We start from the raw sequence: 7,171 nt of genomic DNA, 5'->3' as shown, positions 1-7,171 counted from the left end.
GTTCTGCCTTGTGTACAAAGGGCACCGTTTTGTGTTTCTTACCACAAGTGGTGTTCAAAAAATGACCAAAAAGAAAGTACAGTGGCTTCAGGATTTTTGTTGTGCAGAGGACCCTCCTGAGGAGCTTCTTCCATACTGTTGTGGCATCAGTTATACAGTGTAACCTGCTGGGTAGCAGCAAATCAGCAGCTGAAAGGAAGAAACTGGATAAGCTGATCAGGAAGGTCAACTCTGTCCTGGGATGCCTCCTCGACCCATTGCAAGTGTTGGGAGAAAATAGGATGCTGGCCAACACACATCCATAATAGACAATGTCTCACACACCTTGCATGACACCGTAACTGCTCTCGAAAGCTCCTTTAGTGACAGACTGCTGCACCTCAGATGAGGGAGCACTATTGCAGGTCATTTCTACCAGCAGCTGTCAGACTGTGCAGTCAGCTCTGCTTTATCTGACCACATAAACCTAACAAACATGTGCAATATTACATTCAATATTTTTTATGAGCAATTGCGGTTTTCAAGTGCAAAAGATGTCTGGTCTCAGTATGAGACATGTCTATTTACATTCTGCTTTTTCTCTGACAGAAAAAAGCTTCATTGTTCTGTAGTCTTTTTCTATATAGATTTTCTTTTGTTATTTTTCTTCTATTTTTGTTTTGCATTGTGAGCTTTTTTTATACAGTATTTTCTCTTACAGTTATTTTTGTATATCATTCTTGGCTGGTGCAGCAATTTGAATTTCTCCACTGTTTCCCTATTCTATTCTATTCTATTCTATTCTATTCTATTCTATTCTATTCTATTCTAAATATAAACAAAACTTGATCTTGCTCATGTCATTTGTTCTATCCTAAAGAAATGTGGGTGGCAAACACAGCCCCCCCCCCCCCATTATTTTAGTACAGCCTGTCCTGGTGAGTGAGGACTGTTTATAACCAAGAACAAACATTTTGGCTCTCCACTCTCATATTTTTACACTGAAATGCATGAAAAATTATTGAGTGAGATCCTCACAATATTTTTTTTTGTTGTTGTTGTTGCTGTTGGCTGATAAACCCTCCACACCTGCTAACTGACAAGGTTTTGTTGTGCTAGATCAACACTCCACTTACGTGTTTGCTTGTAGGAAAGAACAGTCATTATTTGCATAACACAACCGATAACTTGTCAGGAAAACAAATGCTAGTAAGAGCACAGCTGTTGACATCTTTTCCAAATATGATTTCATTTTAATGGGGCAATTGCAGAAAACTATATATATATATGTATGTGTGTGTTTATTATTACTGTTAATATTATATTCTTATGTATTTTCTTATTCCCCCTCATTAGACCATTTAAACTTGTGACCTGGCTTTCAGTTATTTTATTTTATTATTTTTTTTTTATTTTATTTTTTTTATCTCCACATGGTTTGCAAACCTGGATCCAGTTTTGGTTTTTTTAAAGACTAGTGGGGTCTCCAGGTCTAAATTGAATAATAGACTCTGTCAAGGCCAAATGGGCATATTTGCAGGAGACACATGCTGTGTGCAGCATTTATTCTGGCATGTGGTCTGTTCAGAGTGGCAGCATGAAAACATGTCCCCTAAAACAGGAGAAAGAGTCTATAAAAGCCCTCTTTCTGTCTCCTCCTTTTCTCCTTGTGCTTGGACCTATTTTAATAGGAGGCGTTAAAAGGCACTTTATCTTGTCTTTTGTCTTCACAGACCAGACGTTATGCCCACTGTACCACCCACACACATCACCATTTCACAACACAAATTACATTTGACTGTGAGTGACATTCAAGCCCGCTGCTCTGGAGGGAAACTCATTATAGAATGCTAAACACTGCTGTCTAAAGGGCCACACAGTGTTAATGAGTGCTGGTGTACGAGGGGACATGTGTGTCTTGTCTGCTTACTATAGCCCTAACACATAAGACTGACCTCGACTGCAGGTTGTCTCCCGAATGCAATGCCAATTTTTAATTTGTTCTTTCAGAGAAATCTGCCCTGGTAGCTGTGGTTTTTCAGTAGGATAGCTCTCACTTTCTGCAAGTCTTTATTTTTTTTATTTGCTGCTTTTTGGGGATTGTTGATTCTCTTAATAACAAAACTCTCCAAAAGCAGCCAGTCACTTACTTCTGTTTGATCAAATAAATCTGATTTTTTTTTCAGGAAAATAATCAACATTATTATTAATGAAATAATTAATGCCATTGATGAGACCCCAAATTTTCTACAAGTTGAAGAGGAGACATTGTCAGCACAAAAAGGCATATAAACCATCTGTTCTCTTGATCATCATGGGGATTATAGGGGAAGCAAATAACATCTTGAAGTGGTAACAAGAAAATTGTGGAAAAATTAGGAATGCAGCATTATGTGCTTCACTGAGACATAGCTGTGCAGTGTTTATCCAACAAGTTTCTACTTTAATCTACTACAACACTTTGTATAACCATGAACATATTATTGCAAAACATCACATCTGGTCCTTCAACAATGATAACCGTAATTTGTTTTTGTCCACATTTTTATCAAGAAAGTTAATTTATGTTATTTTCTAAATTGCTGCAGGTGAAGTCATTAGCAGTACAATGTTATTCTCTGATTTCTCTGCTACAAGTTCAGCTTTCTATCACTTAACAAATAGTTTTGTTTTTTTTAATGAAGTTTTATTTGTTTTGTAAAGCAAGTCAATGGTTTCTAGTCATACATGCATTACTAGTTTTAAATAACTAATTAATATGCAGTTCTTTAAACAGGCACGCACACCCTATAAAGAACTTCTGTATCAAAACTCAAAACAAAACTCAGAAAGAATTAATACAGAATATGTGTAACGTATCTACTTTTAATCACTGTGCCATGCTGTTTTTAGTATGCAATTCGGTTTTCCTCCAGTCCTGCCTCCCTTGCTACTTTTTTTTTACCGTTCTTCTACTCACATCTTTCAATCTATGATATGTGTCACCTGGATTTAAAGTGCCACCTGAGAAAACCCTTATCATGTCACTGACACATACGACCTGTCAGCAAAGATAACGGTTCTGCATGTCACCCTGCTCATTTACTCGCTCTGCTGCGAGCGTGATGCTGTTCTGATAGGCAGCTACACACACGAAACGAGGAAGCATGTGAATGAACACAAACACCTGGGAGAGGGAAAACCTGAAGCAAAATGCATGTTAATGTGAGCAAACTGACAGAAAACCTGGATCAGATAAATAAATTTAAAAGAAAGCTAGACCATAAAGTGGCCTCTGCACAAGGTTTTTAAGTGACAGTATTTCCTATCGCTCTCTCAGATCTAGTCATTTATCTGTGGGATTTTGCTCTTTTCTAAGTAAAAACGTGATAGATTCCCCCTGTCTACTACTCACCGCAGTCACTCATTCACTTTCCCTCATGCCTACACATACACAAACACTAATCTGAACATTCTCAGGCTTACACCACGTGGTCTATTTTTAGAAAGATGGCCAGTGTAAGATGACAGACCTCCCTGTCATCACTTTCCAGTCCTGTCCCTCAGCTACTATCTTTGCTGTTTGTTTTGTTTTTTTGCCTTTTACGTGACTGCCCCATATCTCTTTGGTTTACCACTTTATATTCTTATATATTTGTTTCCTTAAAACCTTTTCTATGACACGTTACCAGCTTCTCCTATTCACAGCACAGCCTCATATAGGAAAACGACCTTCATGCTTTGATACTTTTCATTAATAAAGTCAGAGTTAAAACTGAAGAAATTCTTTTTTTTTCTTTCCAAACACTATTAATGGCTGGTATTTTTTAGTTGAATGATTGATGTGGTGAAATGAGAGTGAGGCTTCAATGGAGGTTGAAGGATTTTTGATGATATACAGAGACAATATGTGGAAAACACACACCGCCAGCATGCATACACACAACCCTTCAAACATACAAAAGCTCTACCCTGCCTCTGTCTCGCTTTTCATGTCTGTCTTGATTTTTGTGCTCATGACAGCTTTATATGTGTCTCTAAATCACTGCAGTACTCACACTTTAGCCCAAGGTTACAAAACAGCTTGAGGAGGGAGGTGGGGGGAAAAATAAATGACCCTACATGAAATACAGATGAATAAAAAAAACACAGTATCAAGGAGCTTTTTAGAAACAGCTAGGGCTTTTCTTACATTCATTACAGGAGGCAGGTATTCCACTCTTCACAGTGACTTACAGTAAGAAGTCTGAGATTTTATAGGAAATGGATGATCATGATGATAGTTTTAAAACGATGAGGAAATTTGCACTCACGCAGTGCAAGCTGAAGCCTCTTCATTCTGCACCGAGACAGCTAAAGTGCTCTCCTCCCACCTCTGATTTTAGAATTTCACAGAATATATTAAAACATTGGTAGCAGGGGCTTCTGTCAGGGAAAAGTTTGCACTAAACATTCCGCCTCTAATATTTAAATCAATTTTTTATGATGTAATATTTCTTTCAGTAGACCAAACATAAAAAATTTTAAAGTATTGATATTGCGTATTGTGGTGGCAAAACACTAGAATTTCAAGATTTGAAATGATACTCAACACATCAACTTCAACCTTATTATTGATTACCATTAATATATGCCATCAATTATATGGTTTATTTCCTGAGTTATAGTTATAAATTTGTTCATGGAATAATATTTGTTTTATTTCTGTCTTAAAACAAGTCTAGTATCAAAACATTTTAAAGCAGCTCACATGAACAGTATTTTTTAAGTCCTGCATTTTGTCAGTTTGACTTGTGGATTTCTTTGGTTATTTGCGAAAACAGCAGTATCTACCTGTAACAATTCTGGTGCAGCCTTGAGCACTTATAGATCTTGTTAATTTTTACCAGAATAACCATGTAATGCAATGTCGACACCAGTATAAAAGTTTACCAAACAGTGTTCAAACTTAAAACAGCAGAAATCCAATTGGTTTGTCAATCTGATCAGAATTAAACTTTATTCCTCCAAACTGAGGCCATTCAAAAGCTATCTATAACAGGTAAGATATTATTTGCCCCATTGCATGCAAAAGTTTTTAGCGAAGACCTTGTGCAATCTGTTAGTGCTTACTACAAAAAGACCACCCTGTGTGAAGTTTGTATGTTCCCCTCATGCTGATGGAGTTTTTCTCCAACGACTTTGGCTTTCTCCCACATCCCAAAAACATCCACGTTAGCTTAATTGTTGACACTAAAATGACCTTAACAGTATGTGCGGATAGTTGTTTGTTTTCTGTGTCTCTGTTTGACCCTGTGGACTAGAAACCTGTTTAGGGTTCACCCCTCTTCCTGTCTGGTGACAGCTAGGATAGACTCCAACTTCCCCACAACCTTGAAAAAGATAAACAGGTATGAAAAATGAATGAATATATTGTACTCATGCAGTTTTTCTTTGGTTTAGCAGACAAAGCACTGTCCGATTTTGCTCTCTTTTATCAACAACCATCCATTTATGTGCTGATGTTTTCACTTGTTCCACCACTGCGCAACTAAATCATTTCCCAGGCACAAAACCACCTATACTGCAATTAAAACTAAACATTTGTCATTTTGATTTGAGCCAGAAATCCCAACGAGCACATCTAGTAGTAGCAAAGGGGAACTGATTCAACTATATGTCCTCTTTTTATTAAATTTCTCCATCTATTACTGTCTTATAAAGCAGGGTGATCTACAACTTGTTGCTTGCACCTGCACTGTCAGCTCTTTCCAGTGTGTAAATGTTAACACAACTGAAAAACAAGGATTGTGCAGTTTGCCCATATATAACAAAAAACACATGTTTAAAATCAAAAGATTGCTCCAGTTAATTTGAAGTAATGCATGAATGATTGGGAACCAATGGCATGCTTTACAAAACATAGAAATTCAAGACTAATGCATCACAAAACAGTCCTGAGATAATGAATGAGCTTTTATATAAGCAGTAATTTTGCTTTTATGTGTCCTCCATGGTTTACTATACTATAATTCCACTCTATAATTGACTTTATGCTGAGCTACAAACTATCACCCTTCGTCAGTCATAATAATAAAGTGTAATTCATCAGCACTAAATTGCAGTGTTCAGTTCCTAATAGACCTTGAGAAGAAGTTGAGACAAAAGCAGCTTGGCTTGTGAAGGACAAAAAACACAAGACAAGGGAGCAGAGTAACAGAAGAACAACAATAACAGCTGCTTCCTAAACTACAGAGATGGATGATGAATTAATTATTTAGCTGGGAAAGAGTTTAGTACCACAGAATTATTGTAACGTCTTTACAGGTACATGAGTCCCATCAATATCAATAAGCAACATGGATGCACTCATGATGCATTAGACAGTTTATGTATGAAAATATAATCAATCACATTTTAATTAATATTTGGGATCTAAACTGTTACCTGCAATTACACAGCTTGTTGTACACAATACTGTGAAAAGGTACTGAGCCATTTCCAAGAAGGTCTACCTTCTAGTGATTTTTGAAATTGGACATGAACAATAACTTTCTAGGACTTCTAAAGGTGCATGAACAATGTTTCTTTGGATAAACAGTTATAACTTCATCATTTCTCAACATAAAATTATTTTAGATTAAAACTCTGGTATGAAAGGTAGTTGTCAAAGGAATGCTAGGTTTGTAATCTTAACAATACCTCTGTTAAACTGCTGTTGGTAAATTTTAACAGCAATGCTAAAACCAAAGACAAGGGGTTACTTTCAACTGTGTGTGAGATTCAGTCCAGTTGCCTCACACTGTTTTTATCCTGAGAGGTTATCTCTGGTCTTTTGTGGCTCCTGAAAATGATCTGAATTTGTTTCACACCAAAACATGAGGGCACAACAGTCATCTTACATTGGATTGTTTTGTGCACTCTTCCTTATTCTTTTGGGAACTGTCTGAACACAATGAAAGCTTTTTGCTCTCTATTGACTCTTAAGTTCAGCTCAGTGGATAATGACAGCACACAGTGAATGGCCTTTAGTTGCTTTATAGATACACAGGGGAATAGGCATTCTGCCTAACATACCAACATAATAAGCCTTTTAAGCTATTGATTTCCAAACACTTTACTTTCTCACTTACACATGGGTGTAAATACACACACTCACTTGTACAAAACAACCCAAAATTTAAGTTATGACATTCTAATAAATGCCTTGGCAACACATTTTACTCTAAATCTG

Source organism: Kryptolebias marmoratus, linkage group LG11, assembly GCF_001649575.2.
Source record: "Kryptolebias marmoratus isolate JLee-2015 linkage group LG11, ASM164957v2, whole genome shotgun sequence".
NCBI lineage: Eukaryota > Metazoa > Chordata > Actinopteri > Cyprinodontiformes > Rivulidae > Kryptolebias > Kryptolebias marmoratus.
Note: the sequence above shows the minus strand (reverse complement) of the source record.